The sequence below is a fragment of the Lycorma delicatula genome, chromosome 10 (genome assembly GCF_047948215.1).
Source record: "Lycorma delicatula isolate Av1 chromosome 10, ASM4794821v1, whole genome shotgun sequence".
Classification (NCBI taxonomy): domain Eukaryota; kingdom Metazoa; phylum Arthropoda; class Insecta; order Hemiptera; family Fulgoridae; genus Lycorma; species Lycorma delicatula.
This window is the reverse complement of record NC_134464.1, coordinates 36545960-36572846: the sequence shown is the minus strand read 5'-3', so window position 1 is coordinate 36572846 and position 26887 is coordinate 36545960.

The following is a 26887-nucleotide window of genomic DNA, read 5'->3' as shown; positions in this document are numbered from 1 at the left end:
AAAGTCGAAAAAATGCAGAACGTTTATCAGAATAAAATTTAGTGACAATCAACAATGAAAAATTAAATTTAAAAAACACTATTTCTTGATTAAAAAAATCTATAATTTTTACTACCTTAATCGTCGTTTGCTGATGTTATTTCTTTCTTCTTCTTTGCTGATCTTCGTTAATGATTCTAAAATCATTTTAAACAAAAAATATTTTTAGAATCACATTCTTCCTATCGTTCCAACCAGCCCTTAACAATAGATAAAATATTTATGAGTTTTTTCTTGTGACGGCTCTGGGTGCAAATCACTATATCATGATTACATGATAGTTTATGTTTGATCAATTAATGTGATTCCATGAACTTTTCAAAGGTTTATTTTAAAATTATTTTAACAACAGACTAAATTCACGTATGATTATGCTATAAAAATTAAAAAAAGTGATTTAAAAAACAGAGATCGATAAAAGGTACATTTTCGTTGAAAAAAAAATTTATTTGAATGGTATTTTAAATTATTTAAATAGTATAATAGTTTTTTTTGTTTTTTTTTTTAATTGCTTAGGACGGATTTAAACAGTCCGGAGAGACAGATTCTGAAAAATCGGTGTTCGAATAATCGAAGTTATTAGGAATTAAGCTGATGGTAGGTATAATAGCCGGCCTTCATGGCACTAGAGGTAGCGTCTCGGCCTTTTATCCGGATGTCCCGGATTTGAATCCCGGTAAGACTTGACATTTTCACACACGCTACAAGTCATTCATCTCATTATCTGAAGCAATACCTAACAGTTGTCCCGGATGATAAATAAAACAAAAAGAAAATCCCTTTCGGCACGCCCGGAAGGCAGAGGTAGATTTCATCGGTGCTAAGTAAGGGATAAAGAGTGGGCAGGGTCCAGAGTGGGAGAATGGACCAGACGCCTAATCCCTAATATTAAAACCTGGAATAACAATAGACTCGGAGATGTCAATTTTTACATGACACAATTACTGACGGGGTACGGCTCTTTCGGTCAGTATCTGTATAGGATCGGGAAGAGAGCCACCCCGCAGTGCATCTATTGTCCAGAGAATGACGATGCCGAACATACGTTGTTCATATGTCCAAGATGGGCCGTTAACAGAGGTCAAATAGTAATTAATGGTCTTACACCAGAAAATCTCATAAACTGGTTGGGGTACAACAATGAGATCTGGGAATGGTTCCGCAGGTTCGCCGGGGAGGTCCTGCGGGCCAAAGAGGATGAAGACAGAAGAATGGGAGTATAAACAGTAGGGTAGGGCGGACAGTCACTCCATGGAGGGCCTGTACGCCTTGATGTGCGGGTACCTGAGAAGGGGGTGAACTTCAGGGGAGTTTGAGTTTGGGTTAAAATAAAAGACCAAGTCCCGGTCGGCGGGGTCGTCCCTGCCGGAGCCTAGGCTCTTTGTGGGGTCGGCGCTATCGATTAGAGGCCAAAGGCGTAAAGTCCGAGTCCTGGTTCCCTGCTGAGGCACTGGGGGATGGCATAGCCGCACCTTGGCTCTAAAGCGGGGGATTAGAGGCAGGCAATGTAAAACAAAAGATCCGAGACCGGGGAGGCCAACCTGCCGTGCCAAACGTATAGCCGGCGGGTGGGGGACGCCTCCTTTGAGAGTAAAAGGACACTCTCCCCGACTGAGTATACTATCTACCGACTAGTATGAAATCTACCTAAAAACAAAAAAGGTAGAGTTAATAAATAAATAAAATTCATTATTATTTTTAATTTCTATTAGTAAATAAATAGTTCCATTGATTTTTTAGATGTTGTTATTATAATTATTATTACTATTATTATTTCTGTATTATTATGTAATATACAACGGCTTTATGTAGCTGTTCTGTTGCAAAAATAAATAAAATAAATTTGAAAAAATTATTATTATTATTATTATTATTATTATTATTATTATTATTACTACATGTTGTCCAATATCAATACCTCACATTTTGACATGAACATCAAAAAGGAAAATGCATGTCATACCCACACATTTATTGAGTGGAGTGAGAACTTCCATTAAAATAAGAAAATAAAAAATAATAAAAATACAGCATGACACATAAAAAAGTTTCCCTTTGTTCTTTATCACTGGCGGCTAGAGTAATATCACAGCTACGAGTAATACATTTCTCTCCTAGTTGTAGGTATTCCACCTTACACATATATAACCCGAAGCAGTCATTTGTAGAATGCAGTGGTGAAATCTAACCTATCTATGTACTTTATTCTGTATTTCAATTTCATTTTTATGAATTGGAAAAAACAATCCTTTCTATTTCATTTGGTCTTCATCCATACTTTCTCTTGTACTCCATTTTTAGGCAAAGTATTTTAAATATGTTGAGTAAAACTCTAACATAAGAAAACAATATGGAAAAATTAATAAAATTGAAATATATTTGCAAATTTTTTTTATGAAAAACACGTACCATAATTTGTTACTTAAAATATAATCGGAAAAAATATAACTGTAACATATTATTTTTATTTTTTTCTTAAGATTATAGGCATCAACTGTTGTGGTCATTAGACCTTGTTTCAATCAACAAAAAAAATAGTAAATAAATAAAAATAACTTTTTTATTCTAATAACAAAAAACAGCAACATAGTCAGAAGACTCGTCTTGTCAATGAATTATTTAGAATTAGATTTCTCGTAGAACATTAAAAAACCACAAAGAACACAAAATTATAAGGGTGTAAAGAGCCCATATTACTTAAAAATATACAATCCATTTCTAAAGAAATGTCTTATGTATCAAAGTAGGTGCAAAGTCATACAATTATTAAAGAACCTGATCTATTTTTTAAATTCATCAAAGGTACATAAAATTATGTACGTTCATACTTCTATCGCCTACGTCTACCCTTAGGCCATCTCTTTTTTATCCATCTTTCTGAAGGAATCGATGTCGAATTTCAAGTTGTCTGAGTACGACGAGATAGAATTTTCTGATCCTCCGCAGTAAATTACGAAGAATGCTTTTATTGCTGGCTTTGATTGTACGAAAAACAGTGCATCAGATTCGAGATTCTATGTACTCTCCGCTAAAGCATGTGGGGCGGATGAGGTGCCGCCCTCTTATTAAAAGGTTCGTTTAAAAGTTTCGTTTTATATATTCTATTACTAAATTTAAATTGGTTTTGTTAAAATATTGTTTAAAAAGTTTTAATAATTTCTGTGTTTAAATTATTATTTATCTTTTCCTCATTTAGTTTCCTTTCTAAAATGTTTATGATTCTCTTTTAATGGTATAGATATACACAAATTTTTATCTCGATTCAATTCAGCAGTCTTCTGTTATTCTTGGATTTTTACTCCCTATTCGAAGTAAAAGAAGTATTGTGATGGCAAAAAATTACGGTTTTCAGATTACAATGGAAAATCCATTTTGATCGTCCCTAAATCCAATTTGACTAGTTTCGGCGTGACATCAGTACGTATGTATATATCTCTTGTAACTCAAACACTATTAGCCGTAGGATGCTGAAATTTTTGATTTCGGATTGGTGTAATATCTAGTTGTGCATCTCCCCTTTTTATTGAATTCGACTGAACCAGAAAAGAACAAAATCCAAAATAATTTGGATTTTGGACATTTTCTTAACTGCAATAATAATCCCTCATTGAGGGCTTTTCAACAATATATCATAACTGGTACTTATTTTTATTGATTCCAAAGTTATAGCCAAATGAAATTTTTGTTCTTACAAGGGAAAAGCACTTCAGTTCGAATCAGGGATCATCTCTTTTTTTTACATAAATATATTGACAATTATAGATTATTGTAGACAATAATCTTATTGTATACATGTACAATATGTACATATGTACAATAATCTTAATTGTAAACAATAAATTACTGTAGACGATATTGACAATTGTAGATTATTAACTATTATTAAATTCTTTTGTAAAAATGTTTTTGCAACCGTTATATATAAATAATCCAATAATAACAATAAAGTAAAAGAAAATATGGAAAAATATCAAAAGTTATTAATGAAATAAAATTTTATGTACTTTTAATAATGTGTATATGTAATCTAATAGGCGTACAACGAAGTCATGTAGTGTTCACATCAGATTTTTCCATTTTTCTGCTACTTCCATTGAATAATTAGGTAGATTTCTTAAGAAAGCTACTATTGTAATGGGTACCATGATTCGACTTCGGAATAATTCGACATATGTTGGCGTTTCACATCCCTCAGATCCCAAAACCACTGTCATCTCAAAAGTTTTATATACATTTATATATATATATAGTTTTTTTTTTTTTCACTTTCTTAGGGACACGATAACTGCCATCATTTTACGCTAATCACTTTCAATTTGTACTTTAAAAAATACTTGACCCAAACAAATCTCGGTCGAGTTCGTTAACGGTCAAAATCGAACCATGGGTGTAGAAACGAGATGGTTTTTTCGAAAAATATATACTGTTACAACATTTTTATTAAATAAAATATTGAATTCGTTTAAGTTCCTACGATTCATTGGATAAGGGCTTAAAACATATTAAGTAACAGTTTTTGATATTGCCAACCACTGACTCAGGGATGGAAAAAAATAGGTTTTGAAGATGAAAAAATATCATATCTCCCTCAATAGGTTCAGGATCGCATCGTGTTTAAAGTGGCCGTTAGTCCTCTAAACATTACCTAAAATATTTTTCTGAAGCAATTTTTGATAAGACCAAGAATAAAAAAAAAAATTGCTATAACTTTCTTATTAATTAAAATATGGAATTGAATTAAAATTCTTACTATTTTTTGAATAAGGATCTAAAATTTATCTTTTTACTTAAAGTTTTTTGCTAAAACCAACTACTGGCCCCCGGGGTGGAAAAAATGAAGTTTTGAAGACAATAAAAAACCACGCTACCTTAATAGGCACAGTATCGAATCAGTGGTCATTAGTCCTCTAAATATTACCTAAAACTTTTGTCTGAAACAGTTTTTGATATAACAACTCTTATGTCAAGAGATAACCAAAATGTTGCTGGAATTGTAAATGGGCTTGTCGTATGCTAAACATGTGAAACATTTTTTCATATACAACCATTGTCGTATTGAGTAAATTAGAAGTTATTCTTAAATTTAATGTGGAAATATTTTTATCCCCTCCTTAGCACCGGTGAAATCTTTTTTCAACTTTTTTTTAAATTTAATTATATTGATTTGTTGTAAAAAAGTTTTACAATAAAGAATAATTCAATAATAACAATAAAATTAAAAAAAAAAAAACATAAAAAAAAATCAGAAGTTTTAGTAAAATAAAATTTTATGTACTTTTCATTTAAAAAAAAAGGAAATGAAGTCGGATTCGAACCGATGTACCTTTCCTTTGTAAGATCCAAATATTTCATTAATAAAAAGTTTATTTGGCTCTAATTCTGGAATCAATGAAAATAAAACCACTTGAAATATATTGTTGAAAAATTCTCAATGAGGGCTTATTACTGCAGTTAAGAAAAACTCCAAAATCGAAATATTTTGCATTTTGGACTTTTTTGGTCAAGTCAATAACCATCAAAAGAGGAGGTGCACAACTACATGTTACAACAATCCTAAATCCAAAATTTCAACATTCTACAGCTAATCATTTTTGAGTTGGGAGTTACATACGCACACACGTAAGTACAGGCGTCACATCGAAATTAGTCAAAATGGATTCAAGGATGGTAAAATGGAAATTTCCATTGAAATCTGAAAACTGAATTTTTCGCAATCACAATACTTGCTTTACTTCGTACAAGGATGTAAAAATCGAGATTTATAAATAACAGTGAATTATTTTAATTGATCCCAAATTATTTTTATTGGTATCTGGTCCCTGATTACTGAATTTACTGCTTTCAAAATGCGATTTCGCAGATCTTGAATAGTAGTAGGTTTAATTGGTAAACCTATCGTTTTGGACTAGTGGTTAACTCGTCATTACAAAACAGCTGATTTCAAAGTTGTGAGTTCTAAGGTTCAAATCTTATCAAAGGCAAGATGCTACATAATGGATACCATTGTTTTTTTGTGGTTGGGATTCAATTAACCACACATCTCAGGAATGGTCGACCTGTGACTGTACAAGATTATACTTCATTTACATTCATACATATCATCCTCTGAAATAATACGTTACGATATTTCCGAAGGCTAAACAGAAAAAAAAAGATAATAACCTTGAAGTAAAAGGTTGTATATATATATATATATATATATATATATATATATATATATATATATATATATATATATTTGTAGTTGTTTATATTCTAATGTTGACATACTTAAAATAGAATTATAATTCAGTGATCCGGTTTAAAGTAACAAAAAATATTATTACATTTGCTATTTAAAAATTAAAGAGATAAAACATTTAGTTTAATAAAACGTAATAATATTAAAAATACCTATCTTATAAAAAAAAAAAGTTATAAAAAAATACGATTAATACAAATGTAATGACACGCTTATAACAAATTATAATACGATAAATAAGTTTAATTTTAATATATTATATTATAATACAATACGAATAGGATAGGGTAGCTTACACTTTAATATCAACGCATTACTTTATGTTTAAATGACTTAAAAATAATTATGTGGTATTTAATAATTAAAGGTCCGATGTTTTAGATAAACTAGTTCATGGTTTTAAATGGACTAATTCAAAATCAGTAAAAGATCTTTAATAATTCAAAATAAATAGTTTTTATTTTTAGGTAAAATATCTATTTTTCATACCGAATTAATTATTCAAAATTAAGGGGATGTAAATGGGTAAGAACCCCCAAATTACAAAATAGTGCATTTTATTATATTTTTGGACAATCTAATATTTTAGGTAGATTTTATAAGAAAGCTACTTATTGTAATGGGTACAATGATTCGACTTCTGGAAAATTTCGACATATCTTCGCGTTTGACTACAGATCCCAAAACCATCGTCAGTTCAAGAGTATATATATATATATATATATATATATATATATATATATATATATATATTTCACTTTATTGTTGACACGATAAATTGTGTAATTTTGCGCCAATCACTTTCAAATTGATACATAAAATATAACGACCCAGGAGACCTTATCCATTCTTCAACCCAAAACTTCGGTTGAGTTCGTTAATTGGAAAAATGAAAATGGAAAAGGGGCGAAAGTGGAGGAAAGGGAAAAATTGAAAGAGAAATTTGGGAAGGAAAGGGAAAGGGGAATTGTGGGAACTCCAAACGGAATATGGTAAAAATGAAAATTGGAAAAGGGAGAAAGGTAAACGGGGAAAAAGGAAAAGGTTAAATTTTGTGAAGTTCCGTAATGTTCATTTTGTTAATGTTTTATCAAACTTTCAATTGTGCTCATTTAATCTTTCAATAATGCTACATATATACTGAAATCTAGCAATAGCAAAGCATTGCCGGGGCTGCTACTTTTTAATATTAAACTAACGATGTGAAGCGAAACTATATCATTTCTTCTTAGGTTATGATACGAGTATAATTGTATAATTATTTTTTTAAATCAACACAGAATAATTGTAACGGATAAATATAGAGTTTTCGTCAATAGGATGCAGGCAACTCGTACGTAAATCAATCAACCAAATAAACGTAAAATATATGCAAAAATCTCAATTGTATATCTTGTTATGTCTACTTAAATGACCATATCTTTCTTTTATTATTCCCCTCACCAAAAATAAAAACTGTTAAAAGGAACTAATAGAGATGATCCGAAAGAACAACTTGAAATAAACAAAACCATTTGAAAAAAAGTTTTTTTCCTTTTGTTTGTTGGCGGATTGTAGAAAATATTTAAATAAACGCAATGTTGGATTTATTTTACAGAAAAAATATTAATTATACACACATAAATGATATCTTTCACAGTGAAACATTATCACATGCCAACATACGAAAATAGCGATTCGATAAAAGGTTTTATTCTATAACGGATGAAAGAAGTAGTGTGAAACGGATTTTATTAAATTTGTTTTAACCTTTATTTCAAATTTGACTAGAGGGTATAATGTGGCTGTCTTTCACAGAGCTTGATTTATTCTGCTACTCAAAATACTACTTATGTCAAATGACGCTGTAAAATACGACCTGCTGTCAGCTTAAATTTTACTGCCAACAAAAAAAAATTATCCTATTCGGAGTAAACTGACAGCTATATCCATTCATTTAATTTCAATATAAAGGGTAGTAAAAAATTGTTCATATAGGTTATCTCTTTTTTGATATTCAAGGGAAGATTTGTTTGTGTATACATACATACAATTCATAAATAAAGAAAACAGATTTTAATTTCCTAGGATCTTAGTTCTAGAGGTATGCTGCATCAAGGAAAGTATGGTAATCAGTCAAAAAGTGCGATATGGGATTTTTTGCTCGACGGTTTATTACCCAGGCCCCCAAAATAATTTTTGTATGTAGGTGTGTTGGCGTGTTTGAATCACAATAATTTTTGACCGGATAAACCGATTTTAAAGAAATTTTGTAGATTCGTTTACACGACTCTACATAAAGCAATTTATTGGTAAAATTTAATAGTCAATATCTCCTAAGAGTGGGGTAATTTTTTGGAGTCAATCATCCCAAAATTTTACAAAAATAATCCCACTTCATGTTAAGTTTCAGTATATGCATGCATGCTTATCTTACCATTTAAAAAAAAATTCTCCAAAATTCCCCCTTCCTCAAAAATCATAAAGCTATCTTTCTATTTATTTCATATTTTTTTAACCGATTTTTTAAAATGTTTTCCTACGCTTTGTAATAGTGCATGCAAGTGAACCCCCCCAAAAAAGCTGACCACTGTGGATTGTTTCCATGCATGGCTTACACACACAACTTATTTAAAATTATTTATCATTTTATTTAAAAATAATATTTTTTCGTTATTTAATTCAATAATTCTAACTAAAGCGCGCGCGCAAACTTATATAATTCGCGTGTTTGTGGCGGTACTAGCGGCGACAATCGGCACTAACTAAACTAATATAATTTCACGACTTACATAAAACAAATTTCGCTTATTCATTCGGCAGCTGGTGTAGCCGCGAGCCTTAATGCACCAGGGACCGAGTTACCCGGGCGATCATGTTCGTCACACAGCCAAACCGAGTTACATTTTCCCATTTTAAATGTTATTTATTTAATTTCACCGCTAAAATTTTTGTCTGAAAGAATTTTTGTTATTACCAACCCTTACAGCAAGGGATGACCAAAATGTTACTGAATTGTAATAAGATGGGGATTGTCGTATGCTAAACATGTGATACTTTTTTCACATGCAACCATTGTCGTATTGATTAAATTTGAAGTTTTTCTTAGTTTTAAGGTGGAAATCTTTTTTATTCCCAACTTAGCACGAGTGAAATCTATCTCCATCTTCCGGTGTGCCGAAAGGGATTTTCTTTTATATAGTTGTAGATGTACCATAAGTGTGTTTTTTTCTATTTTATGTGAAAACAATATATAGTATTAAATTAATCAATTCTGTTTGTTTTTTCTTGTAGGGAAGTAAATATTTATATAAAGAAATAATTACTTGTGATTTCATTTCAAGCCACGATGCAACACCAGCTGGGCATCTCAGCCGCAGGAGAGAATAAAAATCAACCACCCACTATAAAGGACCCAACACACTGTTCTGAGGACATCCCTGAACTGCGTGTACATACAAAAACTCTGCGAACGCTTACATATACAAAGCAATTACAACTAGGCAGAGGGGATCCGCCCCTCTGCCTAGTTGGCAGAACTAGTTTGCCTAGTTAGGGGGGAACCATGGAGGCATGGTTCCCCCCAAAAGCCAGAAGGGTTTGCATTTTGAAAACACAGTTCGAAAGAATTAAAGATTTTACTAATACTGTATTGTCAAAATAACTAGTTGCAATTGCGATTCTGTAATTAACGTGAATATATATATATATATTTTTAATAAGTAATTAAAAGAGGCTAACGTCACTTCCTCTAATACATATTCATAGTAATGCAAATTGATGTAGATCGGGTTATCGATCGGTATGCTAAGATGCGTAATCATCAAGATAAATTTATTTTTTAAATAAAACAGTTTATTATTATTATTTTTATTATTATCGTATGAAATAGAATGTGTAAAATTTTGGACTGTAATGTATTAATTTTAAATATTGAAATGAATGAACAAATAAAAACTAACTTAATTAATATCCATCTCATTATTTTTCATGTCATATTATATTATTATATAACTATGATTGTTTGCACGGCCGTTTTGATTAACGTTGTTAGGACTACACAATCCGAATTTAAAGGTAAATTAACTCTTGTGTCTCCGTGAGGGTCACTTCGAATAACTTAAAAGAAAAAAAGCCGGCCTTGTGGTGCGAGTGGAAGCGGTTCAACCTTTCATCCGGAGGTCCCAGGTTGGAATCCCTGTCAGGCATGGCATTTTCACACACGCCACAAATCATTCATCTCATCCTCCGAAGCAATGCCTGACGGTAGACCCGGAGGTTAAAAAAAAACTTACAAGTAAAATAACTTTGAAGAAACTTAATCACGTTTTGATTTTGTTGAAACCGTCCTAGTTTCCCTCTTTAATAGCATTACTAATGATTGGTTAAACGATTTTTCTTGTTTAAAAACAGTTCAGAATATATAGTATGTATCCAATAAAAGTATATGAAATATTATATAACCCATCTAATTAGAAGGGAGTAGGAAAATGTGACCCCCTGTCGCCAAATGGCTCCCACCAAATTCAGTTGCTGGATCCGCTTCTGCTAGATAGTATGTTCTTGATTTAAGTTAGAAATATGTAAATTTTAATCGTGATCTTACAATGGAAAGGTTTTTCAACATATAAATGGTGTCTCAGAACTATTATTTTTCTGAATAAACTAGAGTTACAGCATTTCCTATGCGCTTTATAACATAATAGTAAAGGAGATTGCGATAACGTAAAAAAAAATTGTCGTACAGGTATTTAATATATTGAAAGTATAATTCGAAATATAAAATTTTGTGTAAATACCATCAAGTCGTCAATTATGTCAGCTAAATATGGTTAGGACTAACGGATATAAATATTAGTGGCTCATATCTCTTACGGAAGGCAGAAAAGTTGCACTTTCTAACTAGGAGTTTTTACCTTGATCATCTTATGATTCAAGCCAATTTTGTAGATAGGCTCTGCAGAACAGACCAGAGTTCCATTCAAAATAAGGATAACCGTAGGATTTATCATGTTAGAATGGTTGGATGCTCATCGATAAAGCGATTTGGTCTCGCGCGATGATTCAACTGTGGAGTCTGGTAAATTTAACAAGGCAGGTTTTAAATACTAGATCGTGGATACCGGTGTTCTTTGGTGGTTGAGTTTCAATTCATCGCATATTTCAGGTATGGTTGACCTGAGATTGTGCAAGACTACACACTTCATTTACATTCATACATATCATCCACATTCATCCTCTGAAGTGGTACCATACGGTGGTTCCGGAGGCTAAATAGAAAAAGAAAGAAAAGGTTTTGGAAAAAGCATATAGTCAGTTATATATTCCATACCATAAAAAACTCATTCCTCTCGAACTTAACTTGAAAAGTTTCACGCTAACCCAAATTGGAAAATTTTCACATACTTTGACTGGGAAATGGGGATACTGGAGTGGATGACAACACTAAATTTTTTCCACTCTCATACGATTTTTTGTAGCAGAAAAATAACTTGAAGTCAATGATAAGTGATAGCTGATGCTGCATAAGTATAAATTTTGGTACTATTATTGAGTTCGGGTGGTCGAAATCAATGATAACTCGATGAAGGTGAATCGGATGATTATACGACAATGTTACACAGAGATATGCTCTACGTAGGTGCCTTTCATACTGCACGGACAAAGGATCCCGTAATGCGGTTCATTCTATACGTATATACATATACCTATACCATTAAGTATCTTTCTCTCACTCTATCACCCTTTCTCTCTCACTCTCTCTCTCTCTCTCTTTCTCTGTGCACGTGCGTGCGCTTCATTTCTGATTAATGTTCAAGTTGAACTGAGTGTGGAATATTTCGAGTTTTTGGGTAAAACAAAAAAGAAATATTAGTAGCTGAACTTAATAAAGTAGGTTTTCAGAAAGTAATTTTAGTATTGTTATTTTATTATATATGTTTAAGTTTTATTATTAACGTTCAAAACAATACCGCGCATTATTATTATTATTATTATTATTATTATTATTATTATAGCCTTCGTTAAAAATTTGAGAGGGTTACGTGGTGATGGATCATTGTCCTTGGTGTGATGCTCACTTTCATGATTTTAAAATTATTGTTGTTTTTTTTTAAGGATTATTGCTTATAACTTGTTTTATTTGGAATGTATTAGTAATGTTGTCTTTTTGTTTTTGGATGTTTTCATCTATGTGTTTTATTAACACTCCGTAGCTACCGTTTTTAAAGTTCTAATTATTTTTTGTATTTGACTGCATAATTGTATTATTATTATTGTGTTTTGAATATTATATTTTTAATTTATATGTGGGTGTTCTTTTGTGACTTTATGTGATATTGTGTGGCATACAAAGGTTTTGTAACTGTTCTGTTGCACAATTATAAAATAAATAAATAAATAAATAAATAAATTAAAAAAAATATTATTATTATTATTATTATTATTATTTTGATTATTATTAAAATGTTTTATGAAATTAATTTTTATAAATTCCAGTGATTAGTAATTCATAAATAAGAGTGAGAGAGAGAGAGAGAGTGTGAGAGTGATTGAAGGAAGGTATGTACACGCGCGCGCGTTCATGCACATATATAAAAGTTATACAATTCATTACGGTAAAGTTAAATTCGTAGACGATGTAGAAATATTTTAAAGAAATTCAATAAACCTAGGGCTGGAAATTATTTTACTGTAAGAGATGAAAATAATAATAAACTTTTGCTTTGAATTTAGCTTTTAATATGATGGAAGGATTGTGTTAATATAACTTAAATAGCTTTTTCATAAACTTCAAAAATCTTTTCACTAAGAAACTACAAAAGTGAACTATTCAAAATTATTTTCAATAAGTTATGCGTGTATATACGTCCCGTAACATAATCACGTAATAAATAATTGCTTATATTCACGTCAACAGAAACCAAACATCGCTTTATTTACAACAAAATCTTCCTTCACTAATTACCTAGCATTCCAAGACCTACCACATCTTAGATAACTTTAAAAACTTCCCTAATATTATAGAATATAAGTTTCAATAGATATTTATGAAAAAGGAGAAAATTCTTCTACATACTTTAATGTTTTAAAATTAATTAAGTGAATAAAGATCTTTTATTGAAATAAAATACTATCTGCTTGTACGTGATGTATTAAATCTCACTAGTAGTTATAAGTATTAATCAATATTAAGAAAAAAAATTAGATTCAAATTGGTGATTTCGTTAATTATCATTTATACAATTATAAAGGAAATAATAAAACATAAAAATAAACGTATAAAACATCCAATAATTTTATGATAATTCTTCCATAAGGTATAAATAAAAATCAAAGCTGTTGTCTGAAAATATTTCCGCATTCATAGAATTTGTAGACAATTTAGAAAATGATGACCTGTAACTGAATTTGGGATGGATATTAGTTACATGAAAAATCAATTAGTTAACCTCTACAGCTACTTTCATCACATCCCAGGAACTTACTTACAAGGCAATTTATACCAAGATGGTATTTGGCCTCACCAACGAACCGTTTCCATCGTGTCCGTTCCTGAGCATCCTCTTCAGCTGCGCCCATTCTGTTCATGTCTTGCTTCACCTAATCCCTTCATCGCTTTTTGGTTCCTCCTGGGAGTTTTTTTCCTTTTAGGTTTTATTTTCAGATCTGTTTTATCAGGACATCCTCTTGTCGTCATATTATATGAGCAGTCCACCTTAACCTTCTATGACCTAGACCTTCGTCTAGGTCACTATGTCCGGTGCATTATAAAGTTCTCTTATTTCTCGGTTGTTCTTAATCCTCCAATTATTTCCCTCTGTGGTTGGTCCAAATATCCTGCTCAGAACCTTGTTCCAGAACATTATGAGGTTTGTCTCACCACCTTATTTAAAATCATTGTTTCGACTTCGTATAATAATACTGGTATTATGACTATTCTGTAAATTTTCAGTTTTGCCTTACGTGAGCAACCTTGATAACATCATTTTGTTTGTGGCGTACAAACTTCTATATGCTACATTTAGTTGGTTCTGGATTTCACTTTTATCAGAGTTCTGTCAGCTGATTACTGTTCCCAGATATTTGACTATTCCCATTTGCTCAAACTTCTAAATTTTGAGGCCAAAATTCACTTTAAACGACTAAAATGTCTTATTATCATTGATTTTCAGCTCAACGTAACATGTTTGTCTGACCAGTACTTTTGTTGTTAATTCTATTTCCTCCTATTCTCCGCAAGTACTTTACCTCTCTACTATATAATCCGCAAAAGCAGTCACAACTATTTTTGGACCTATTTATATTCAAAGATTAGTCTTTTGGACTTCTTTAAGAACTCCCTCCAGCGTAATGTTGAAAAGCAGTAGTGAGGAGCATCTTGTCTTATTCCCGTGCTTACTTCAAAGAACGATGGATATATATTTTCCACTTTTATTTAGAATTGGCATTACTCACAGTTAAACCTGCTAGCCTAGTTAGCTGATTCTTGGTATTCCAAAACTGTCCATTTTTTCCCATATTCTATCTCTCTTGAGGCTGTTTATAAGCTTTACGGAAATTGACAAACAGGAAATAGAATCTTTAGTTAAATTCCCAATTCTTGGTTATGGCTACTTTTAGAATAAATATTTAGTCCATTGTGGATCTGCCTTTCTGAAATTCAACCGGATGATTTTCTTTAATGTTTCCTGCATAACTTTCAAGTCTTCTTTGAATTATTCTTGACAAAACGTTTGATTTTGTGTTTGATATCCCCCCCCCCCGATAGTTGTTAGGGTCTTGCTTGTCATTTTTTTTTGAGTAGAGGTCCAATTTCCATTCGTTAGCTGTCTCCTCCTTTTCCCAAAAAAAGTACCAGCATTTGAATTTGTGTTGATAACTCTTTCCCTCCAGCCTTTTATAATTCTGCACTAACGCCATCTTCTGGAGCCTTGTTATTTTTCACTACTTCTTCTACGTCTTCAAACCTGGTTCTTCTTCATTTGGTTGGACATTGTGCACCTGAATATCTTGTTCTGCTTCAGCATTAGATTCTCCAGTCAAAAGCTACTAAAAATAATGTTTTCACACTTCCATAACTAAGACCACTGTGACAATCTGCTCATTTTCTTATACACCAAACGTGCTAAGATTAAACCCCTTTCTAAAAAACTTACATTTCTCTAAAACTCTCTTGGGTTTTCCACATGGTCTGCTTCCGCTCTTTCAAGTAGACTATCAATAAACTGCCTTTTTTTCTTTCAGAGAATTTTGATTACCTCTCTCTCAACCGGTTACTGTACCCTAGTTTCTTCAGAATCTTCACAGCCTTTCTTCATCTTTCTTTTCACAGACGTCGGTTTTATATTTTTTTCTCATTCTTCATCCCAACATGAATTCCAATGTATCTTTTTACTTTTGCCACAAACCTTCCGTGTCGATTCTAGCACTACATTCTTTAATGAGTTTCATCTCTTATTTATGGTGTGTTTTGCTTGGTTTATCACTAATATTTAGCATATGAAAACTGTTTTTCAACTCCAGCCTAAATTGGTCTGCAATCCTGCTGTTTCCAGCTTCTCCACTGCATATCTTTCCTCGGGTTTCATATCTTTTCTCCTCATTATAGCTATCCATTGTCTGACTATTCTGCTGACACATTCTGCCCCTTTTAGACTGTGTACATTCAGCATGCTAATTCTATGTCTATCATGATTGATCTAGTTTTTTACTGCCCCTCTTGATGATATCCATGTTTCTTCATGGTCTTCTTAAAGAAAACACTGTACTAATTACTTTCAATCTTACAGAATAGCAATAACTGAGCAGTCTTGTTCCATTGTCATTTGTTGTAACATGTAGGGATTCTTTACCTGCTACCAACTTCTATATTTCTCCTTTCCTAATTTTCGATTTGTATCTCCTATGATAACTCTTATTTCATACTTTGGTAACTTGTCAACTATTTGTTCTAGAGATTCATTGAACTGATCTTTTAGTTCCTCGTCTGACTCATTCGTAGGGCCACATATGCTAATTAATGAAATACTTCGGAATTTTCCCTTTATCCTAATACTGCATAATCTCTCATTACGAGCTCGAAGGTCATAACTGCTAAAACCCTACTTCTCCACAGTACTTATTGTCCTCACAGCCAAACAAAAAAATAAACTAATGGATAGAAATAAAAATAGTGACTAATATATATATATATATATATATTCTTCTTTTTAGAAAATCTCTGTTTTATACAGAAATGAAAGTACTGATTCCTAAAACTTGTTGAACAATCGAGGTTTATGATCTATCTATTGGGCGATTATAGTATTTTTTTTCATAGAATTTTTATATTAGAAATTAAAACACGATGTGATAACAGTTTAATAAAATTGAACACGTTAATTCATCGTTGTTTTTTTTAATGTTTTTACGAAATTTGTAAACAATATTTAAACTTAAAATTTGTTGTAAACAGGTTACAATAAAGAGATAGTTACACACCATTTACAATATATGTTACAGTTTGTTACCGGTACAAGGTTTATCGTTCTACTGAATGTTGGGAATAAAATAGCTCAAGGGAGACCACAATAAACCAGACATCTCCCTATAGGTAGATTGATAGTCTGACAATAAGGTGAGGTATAACAAATAAAACCTCTAGTCGCCTGAGGTAAACATCCTTTACGTGAATTGGTAGAGACTTTAATAATGAAATATTGGAACGGGTTCACCCCAAATATTCATTCTGTCCTAAATAGTTTTTTTTTTAACCGCAAGAGAAGAATTTCCCTATGGAATAAAAATAGTTTACAAGAGAAATTCCTTCAATATTTTGAAATTCTTCTACCAACAAAACAATTCCAATTTCTATAGCTTTGACTTCGGTATTTATAATTCAAATATGTTCATTACTGTTTGTGTTTGTATTTATATTTTCAAATAAATATATCCATTTAATACTTATGAAAGAAATATTATATGACTATTTAATATAATATTATTATATTATTGTCATAAAATTATTCTTAATTAACTAAAATACAAGTAATGAATTTATATAATTATCTTGTTACCCGTATATATTAAGGGGCCGTGTTATAAATTGATTAAAGTAAACTAAAAAAGAAAGGACGGATATTGAACATCCTTTGATAATAAAATAATAATATGAAATACATACGCATTTCTATTGTTAAATAACATCATCAGCCGATAACTGGAAATTACGAAAATATAAATATAAAAAAAATTGTTCTAGATAAATGTAAAAAAAAAACATATTAAGAATTGAAAATCAATTCTTTTAATAAAAAAATTCGAACAGAAAATAACTATATTTAAAAAAAAAAAACAAAAAAAAACTGTTAACTGATACAAAATCGCTTAAACAATGTAGCCAAAACTAATTTAATTGCCAACTTCTAATTCCACAGTTCTTTTATAGAATATGGCAAGATTTAACTCCCCGTGTTGGTCTAGTAAAGATGTCATCTTCGCAAATCAGCTGATTTTGAAGGTGAGAGTTCTAAGGTTCAATTCCAAGAAAAAGCGGTTATTTTTTTACGGATTTTGAATACTAGACCGTGGATATCAGTGTTATTTGGTGGATGGGTAATAATTAATTGCACATCTAAGGAATGGTTGACCTGAGACTGTACAAGACTACATTCATACATATCATTCTCATCCACCCTCCGAAGTAATACCTTACGGTGGTTCCAGACGCTAAACAGAAGAAAAAGGATATAACAAGATAAAAGTATTTATATGAAGAATACAAAAGAACATTTTGTAGTCACGCGTCACAAAATTTACACACTATGATATATAAATCTGATATTTCCCTACTTCTATAAATTTAATTCTTTAGAAACGCTTTTATTACACTTAAGTTCATACACAGCACGTCTAAAAAATGTCCGAACTAAATAAGATACAGATTTAAAGATAAACAAATTTACTTACATCACCCCTCTACACAGAACCCTTTTGTAGTTAAACGCTCGTTGCAGCGATGGTAGAGCCTGTCAAAAGCTCTGGAGAAATCAATTTGTGGGATCGCCTTCAACTGCTCGGGACAAGCTACTTGGATGGACGGAATATCGTCGAAATAGCGGTCTTTCATCTTCAACTTCAGTTTCTGGAACAGAAAATAGTCTGCTGGAGCCATGTCGGGTAGGGATAAAACGATGATTTTTATTTGAGGCGTAATTATCTGTTAAAACTGTTGCCATGTGTTCCGGGGGCATTGTCGTGCAATAGAGTCCAACTGCCCGGTCCCGGTACACGCCGGAATCGACGAATGCGACGCATCAAGCATTTAATTACTTTCAAATAGAATTTAGAATTCACGGTTTGACTAATTGGGACAAATTCATGATAAATCAGGCCCTTTCAGTCGAAGAATGCAATCAACATCGTTTTCACTGTTCGGTCTTTGTGTTCCAGGACTCAACCAAGCAGCAGATTGACGCTTCGTTTGCGGATCATATATGAAACACCAACTTTTATTCCCGGTTACAATTGTGTGCAAAATATTCGGGTTGCTATCGCCAGTTTCAACGAAGTCTTGAGCGCAAGGATGATGCATCTGTTTTTGTTTTTCGGTCAAGAAGTGTGGAACGAAACGAGAGCACATCTTTCGGCGGTTCATTTTTTTCTGTTAGAATTGTACGTATCGCGTATCTTTACCGATGTTTAGCTCTTCTGCTATGGCCCGAAGAGTAATACGAGATTGTTCGAGGAGAAGCGCGGGCACTTTTGCAACGTTTTCGTCGTGAACAACTGTTGATGTCCTCCCGCTTCGTGTGTCGTCATCCAAGACTATCTACCGTGTTTACATCGTTTCCACCATGTGTATTATATGTTTTTTTCATGAAATGACCTTTAACTTAATTATAATGGAATTAACATTTTAACTCTAATGCTTATAAGTGATTTAAATATATTTAAATTGGCTTATCACTTTCGATAAACGAGATAAGCCAAAATAAACGAGGCTTATCTCTCTACCAAGATAAACGAGCCTTCATTAAGAAATATAATTTGTTTAGATCAAAAATTAATTTAAATGTCAGGAAAAGATTTTTGAAAGTGTATGTTTGAAGTGTCGCTTTATATGGAAGTGAAACTTGGAAATCGGAGTATCTGAGAAGAAAAGATTAGAAGCTTTTGAAATGTGGTGCTATAGGAGAATGTTAAAAATCAGATGGGTGGATAAAGTGACAAATGAAGAGGTATTGCGGCAAATAGATGAAGAAAGAAGCATTTGGAAAAATATAGTTAAAAAAAGAGACAGACACATACAAAGATAGGCCACATACTAAGGCATCCTGGAATATTCGCTTTAATATTGGAAGGACAGGTAGAAGGGAAAAATTGTGTAGGCAGGCCACGTTTGGAATATGTAAAAAACAAATTGTTAGGGATGTAGGATGTAGAGGGTATACTGAAATGAAACGACTAGCACTAGATAGGGAATCTTGGAGAGCTGCATCAGACCAGTCAAATGACTGAAGACAAAAAAAAAATCACTTTCGAGTTTTTTTTTTAACCTCCGTTAAAAAATGCGAGCTACCGTTACGCATTGATTCAGAGGATGAAATAAAATAAATAGATGAAATAAATGATTTGTAGCGTGTGTGAAAATGCCATGCCTGATCGGGATTCGAACCTGGGATCTCGGATGAAAGGCCGAGACGCTACCACTCGCGCCACGGAGGCCGGCTTAAGAAATCAGTTAAAATCGTAATTTTTTGGTTAAATTAAACTTTTAAAAATAATATTACGATAAATTTTCATCATAATTCACTTCCCACTCCAAAAAAATATGTTTTGTAACGTTTTACTCCTTGTAAACTTTTCACTGGAAATTTTAATTTCTTCAATTTAACATATAAACTTAATAAATTTAAAAAAAGTTCTTGGAAGGTAATTTGGAGGTTGGGTGTAGAGAAACCAATAAAAAAAATTTTTTTTGTAACTTTTTTAAATAATAATTTTAACTTTTTAAATATATAATAATATTACATTTTCATTTCTTATTTACTTTTAAACTTTTTAAAATGTCTGTCAATATGTTAAGGTTTTTTTAATTTAAGATACTAGAATCGAATTGAAAACGCATTTATTTTTAGTTTCTCTGAACTGTTTTTTGTTAAGATTGTTTTAAAGATTTCTCTTTGGAAGTTATTGTAAAAGTAGAAAATAATTTTTTAACTTACTATAAAAGAAAGTAAGTTGTAATTCAACGTTTGTTTGTTTACTCCGGTAATAACTTCAGAATTACAGGACAGAAGGAGATAAAAGTTTACTATAGGTGATAAGAGGTTTTTAGGATACAGTTACTGGGATAAATACGTGACTAACCTGTGGTCGGATAAAGAAAATCGATGTACTATGTACATATATTTTCTTTAGCCGACTGTAGACATGATTTTCGAAAGTGATTAAGTTAGTTATAACTAACTTTTAAATATTTTTATTTTATTTTTTTATCATGTACCTTAAGCTAAAATGTTTGAAAATAAATACGAATATATTCGTGTAAATGGTTCGAAGTAACATTTCAATGTGCTTATTAAAATGTGTTAGTAAAGAAAAGCTTTATTTACTGTTCATTAAAAAAAATTATAGTAATAATAAACAGTTAAAATAACAGTTAAGTAAAATAACAGTTAAGTAAAAATAACTGAACTGAAAATAATATACACAATAAAAATACTTGAAAATGGAATTAAGAAACTGCTGTTTTCATCCTTGTATGAAGTCACAAAATTATTGTGACTTCAAAACATTTTTCCGATCACAATACTTCCTTTACTTTGTACAAGAAAGTAAAAACCAAAATTGCTTTATTATATTCAATTATTATATATTTATTATTTAACAAAAAGAAAAAGTACAGTGGCATAAATATGATTTTTTAGAGTTGTGAGGTTTTTTTTACCACTCTTATTTATATTAATTCGCTCTCGGACTATGTATGTAAGATTCATGGTACGGAACTTTTCAGTCGAATTTTGAAGCACTTCCGCTCTGAAATTCACTCTGAAATTTTGCATACAAGTTTGCTGCTGAAGACAACACATTTTAGCAATATTTTCAAGTCGCTAAGGTGCCCCTAAGTTGCTAAGTGAAAAATATGCCTCTTGAACTTATGCAACCTCGTTGACATACATATTTTCTTAGTGAAAAATAACCTAGCCGGTTTCGGTAAATTGGATCTAAAATTCGCACACATTTGAAATACATAATTTTACCAAAACGTAGGGCTCTATCTTCTATAAAACCGATCGTAACAGGCTATTTTATAAACAAGTGAGATATCCATTAGGATATACAACTGCTACTAGAAATTCTAAACAGTAACAACCGAAGTTGTAGTACTTTATAACCGACCCACCGGCTTGGTCTAGTGGTGAACGCGTCTTTACAAATCAGCTGATTTGGAAGTCGAGACTTCCATCGTTCAAGTCCTAGTAAACTCAGTTATTTTTACAAGGATTTGAATATTAGATCGTGGATACCGGTGTTCTTTGGTGGTTGGGTTTCAATTAACCACACAACTTAGGAATGGTCGAACTGAGAAAATACAAGACTATACTTCATTTACACTCATACCATCCTCATCCTCTGAAGTATTATTTGAAAGGTAGTTACCGGAGGCTAAACAGGAAAAAGGAAGTACTTTATAACCGGATCCCAATTTTTGAACGAAAATCGCAAATATCTCGAAAACGGTCGGTCACTCCTTGCGCTCTGAAATGTTTTTCAACCCATCCACTCCCGGTGATACTCATCGGATGATAATATTTTCAAGTATCCCCGAGGCGCCGTTAGGAAATGGGAGGGGGTGATGGAGTGCCATTGTAATATCTCGGTAACCGTTCGTCCGATTTTCAGGATTCAAACGGCATATGTATCAGCAGGTCAAGCGCTAACCAGCTAATCCGTCGGCTAAATTCTTGATTGACCGGATCTTGTTTATACAGAAATAAAATCGTTTAGCCTTATGTTTTGATTGCACTAATCCACTGTAAAACGTACCGATCCCAACTTTCGCTAAATACGTTGAAACCAGTTTGCTAGCGCACATTTAAAGTACAAATTATGAAAACTAATAAAGAATAGAAGAAGAATATATATATACTTTTTAAAAACCATTCTAATATTAAATGAACTAAAAATTAAAAAATAAAAAATGGGTAAAAAAAATTTGAGCACCCCACTCTTTGACCATTCATCACGCATATGAAAAAATTGGCAAAAACATTAAATTTTTAATTTGAAGGTATGACTTTCACATAGTACTACATATAACCGTCAATGCTTGTCAAATCTATTTGAGATACCGTCCTAAAATTATTTTTCACCTTTTAGCGCGTTTAATTTAAGAGTGGCGTTTTACAAATTTTTTTACACATTTTTTATTTTACATTAAATATAGAGTAGATAAAAGTTAAAAAAAAAATACATTAGAAAATTCAGTTTGGATGATATTAGGTCGTGATTCCAAGGAATATAGACTTAGGTAATAAACTGGGTATGTAGAGATATCGGTTGATGTTGAAAGAAAATAGTTTCGGAACGAAAAGTCTATCCTAATACTTGAAATGGGAGAAAGCTGATCTTTATCGTTTGTTTGCCTTTGTTATAGAGTTTGGTTTTTGAAAATTTTGATAAAAATACATGTTTAGGTAACTCATATTCTTATGAACCTTTTTCTAGATCTACGTCACATCTTCAGAAATATAGATGAAATAAAAATTAAGGAAGCATAGACCCAGCAATAGGCATTTAAGAAAAAACATAATTTGTTTATTTCTAACTTTCTGATTATTCTAATCCAATTCTATTACTGTAAATAAAGGGAAAACCTGATTTTTCACAGCTGTTTAAATATGCTAGAGTAATACACTAATAATATAAAATTCCTAACATTTTTAAAGCGTTTCCTACTTGAGTAATAGAACTCTAACTGTCTTAATGGATTATTCATATAGTCTACACTACGGGGGTCTTCTCATTAAAGTCCCGTATGATTTTTAGTTAAAAGTTTAGAACCTTTCCAATGTAGTCTAAGAACAAAGTTTACCAAGACTTTACTAAGTTTTTCAATAAGAATCCAGTAAAGCTTTGTTAAATATTTAATCTTACTAAGTAGAGAAAAGGTTTCTTAAAAAAGAATTATTTATCAACAGATTTCAATAAAAAGGATTATTTATTCAATTGAATTTCAAAATTTTACTATTAATTAATTTCAATTTTTATAATCATCTCTATGATACTTTCCCATGTGTATGAACTTTTTAGCGATTGTTATACAGGATTACAAATAACCAGTTAATCCTATCGTATATATTATTGAAAAATGTTAACACTTATACATGTTTCTTCTTTCTTTTCTGTTTAGCCTCAGGAACCACCGTAAGATATTACTTTAGAGGATGAATGAGGATAATATATATGAATATAAATGAAATGTAGTCTTGTGCAATCTCAGGTCGATCATTCCTGAGATATGTGGTAACTGAAACCCAAGTATTTAACAAGCCGGCCTCCGTGGCGCGAGTGGTAGCGTCTCGGCCTTTCACCAGGAGGTCCCGGGTTCGAATCCCGGTCAGGAATGCCATTTTCACACTCGCTACAAATCATTCATCTCATCCTCTGTAGCAAAACTTAACTGGGGACCCGGAGGTTAAACAAAAAAAATAAAAGTATTTTAATTATTTAATAAAAAATAACAGTGGAATTAGAATTTTATAATATAAATTTTTATTAATTCTCTCTTAAGATCTTCATAATCGATATCAAAAAAAGATTATATATTTTTCAAAATTTGAGCAACTTACTATTATCTAAAAGAAAGAGGTAAAAAACTTATGTCAGAATTTCCAAAGATAGCCAACTTTACGAAGAATATAAACATAGTATTATTTTTTATGAAAAAATAATTTAAAGGTACTTAAATATTGTTCTTAACAGTGGAGAAGCATTTCCTCCCGAGAAAATTTTCTTTTTTCTATTTACTCCTTGGTTTGAAGATTAAAATTATATTTACGTTAAAGCATTCTTTCATCCTACACGAAAATATGAAAATTTAGAATATGTTAAGATCAATGAAGCAGCTAGTGGTACAAAACAGAAAAGAGAAAAAACTATCGAATTAAAGCTTGTAAAAGTGAAGAAAAACAGCAGTGAGACTTCAATTTATTCCGCGTTAATATCAAAAATAAAATATTTATTATAAGTCACTTTAATACAAAAATTTTAACTATTAATTTATTTAGATCCATTAGTAAATCAAAAAGTACTGATTGAAAAACATATATTTTAAAGTCATGTTTAAAGAAGGAAATATCATTTTAATTACAGTATAAAATTGCTCGAGTTTAAATTGCAGAAGATAATTTAAACTTGAGTTGTACCTGTAATATACAAGTATTTGTAAAGAAAACGCCAAGTGTTTTTAGTGCTTACTCAGTGGAAATTTAAAGTTAGTTTTAACTTAAAAACTTCACAGAATAGTTACACAAGATACTTTCTCTTGACTATGTCTTTTCTTGTAGAGAAACAACACATAGCTCATTCTCTCTTTGTCTCTACTCTCTCTCTCTCTCTCTCTCTCTCTCTCACTCTCACTCTCTCTCTCACTCTCTCTCTCTCTCTCTCTCTCGTTCTATACATAGAGGATACAGAAAATTTACCTTTGCTTTTATTAACAATTCCTGATTTAGCATAAACCATTTGATATAAAATGAAACAGGCAAAACTTTAATTCAGTTCGAATTTGAAAATTATTTTTTCGTTTAACTGAAATTAAAATTAAACAATACTTAAGAAAAAAATAAATAAAAGATAAAATTAAAATAAAAGATAAAATTAAAATAAAACTCTTTTTTTTTAAATGGATTGAATTACTTTTAAAAACTCTAAGTTTTTGTGTTTTTTTTTTTGAAATGTATTAAAAAACAATATTTGTTAATAAATAATTAAATTCCTTTTGTTAGAAGATCTCCGAATATTTCTAAAGAAATATATACAAAACCGCAATACACCTCCAATGTAAAAAAATGTAATAGTTAATACTAAACGTAACTTAAATATTAAAACAAAATACAACTTTATTCCCTTAAAATATCATACAATAACTACATTTTACAGAGAATACTAACTAATTTCTGGTAACCCCATTTGGTTGTGGTCATTACAACTGTTGTAACATTAGCTTTAATTGGCGGAAAACCACAGAAACCCTATACGGAACAAAGGTCATAATTCAGTTGAAACCGACGTTTGTTCACTAATTAGTTGTTATGCTAACAATTTGTTTTATCATAATGTATTTACATATATTATTATTAGAATGAAAGATTTAATTATATATGAAATTTTGATACCAAAATATTCTATATCATATCTTAATCCTTTCTGTATTTAACATGTTTAGAAACTTTACATAAGTTCATCCGATTATATAGAAAACCCTAGAATATCCAAGGGAAAGCGAAAAATTGCATGCATCTTTGTAAAACTACAGTATTTTTTTGAGGTAAATATTTGATAACTTTTTATAATTACCAAGAAATATACCATAATATCAAACAATTAAGAAATAATAGATGAAATAAAAAAATTGTTTTGATAAAATACTTTCTTAATTGTAGGTAAACTCACCCTCTTTGGACATTTATGGCCTACAAATGTGGTTTCTATTTCTTTATTTTACAAAAAAAAAAAAAAATTGTAATAATATTCATAGCTATTTTTAAATAATTTCAACAATTTTTTTTTTTTATTACCATGTAAGGTCAAATTAATTTTCTTTAATAAATCTGTTCACAAATTTAAAAAAAAAAAATTGTTCGTTGAGTTTTTGAAGTTATACTTCTTTCGGCGCGTTAGGGAAAACTGATCAGAGTGTATTTTCAGCAAGTTACGGAATTTGCAACCGCCGATGTAACACACCATGAAGATTTGCGCAGGCCCAGGTGGATCAGTGTGCATGCACACTCATGTGTCTGATTCAGTCAGTTGTTCAATGCAATTAAGTGATCAGCACGTGTTGTAAACATAACAGATATTAAGTCATAATAAATATATATTTATATACACGGATTTCTGAAGACGGATATTTTACATTGTGAATATCGTTGTATTTTAAATGACCCAGGAAAATAAAAATATAACTAAAAATACCCCCGAATAAATTTTAAATAATACTGGATTGAAAACCTTTTTTTTATAAAATTATAAATAATATTAATTATAATTCTACGCTTATATATATATATATATCTATCTATCTATATATATATATATATATATATATATAAAATTTAATCCTGATTTAACTTTTTTTATCTTTTTTTTTGTTTAATAATGAAAAAAAATTTGTTTGTCTATCAGTTAGCATTTACAATCGGTATCTAACAGGGGACCGTAAGTAAATTTACTTAATGATAATCACCTGAAGAGAGGTCCCTCACGAAACCCCTCATTAAAATATACAAAAGTAAAACAGCTTATATGTATAAGAAGTACTTGTGTAAGTTTTCCAAGTAAAGTTCAGTGCTTAACATAGCATTAGAAATAAATCAAATATAAAAAGGAATAAAAATAAAAACAATATCTTCAATACGA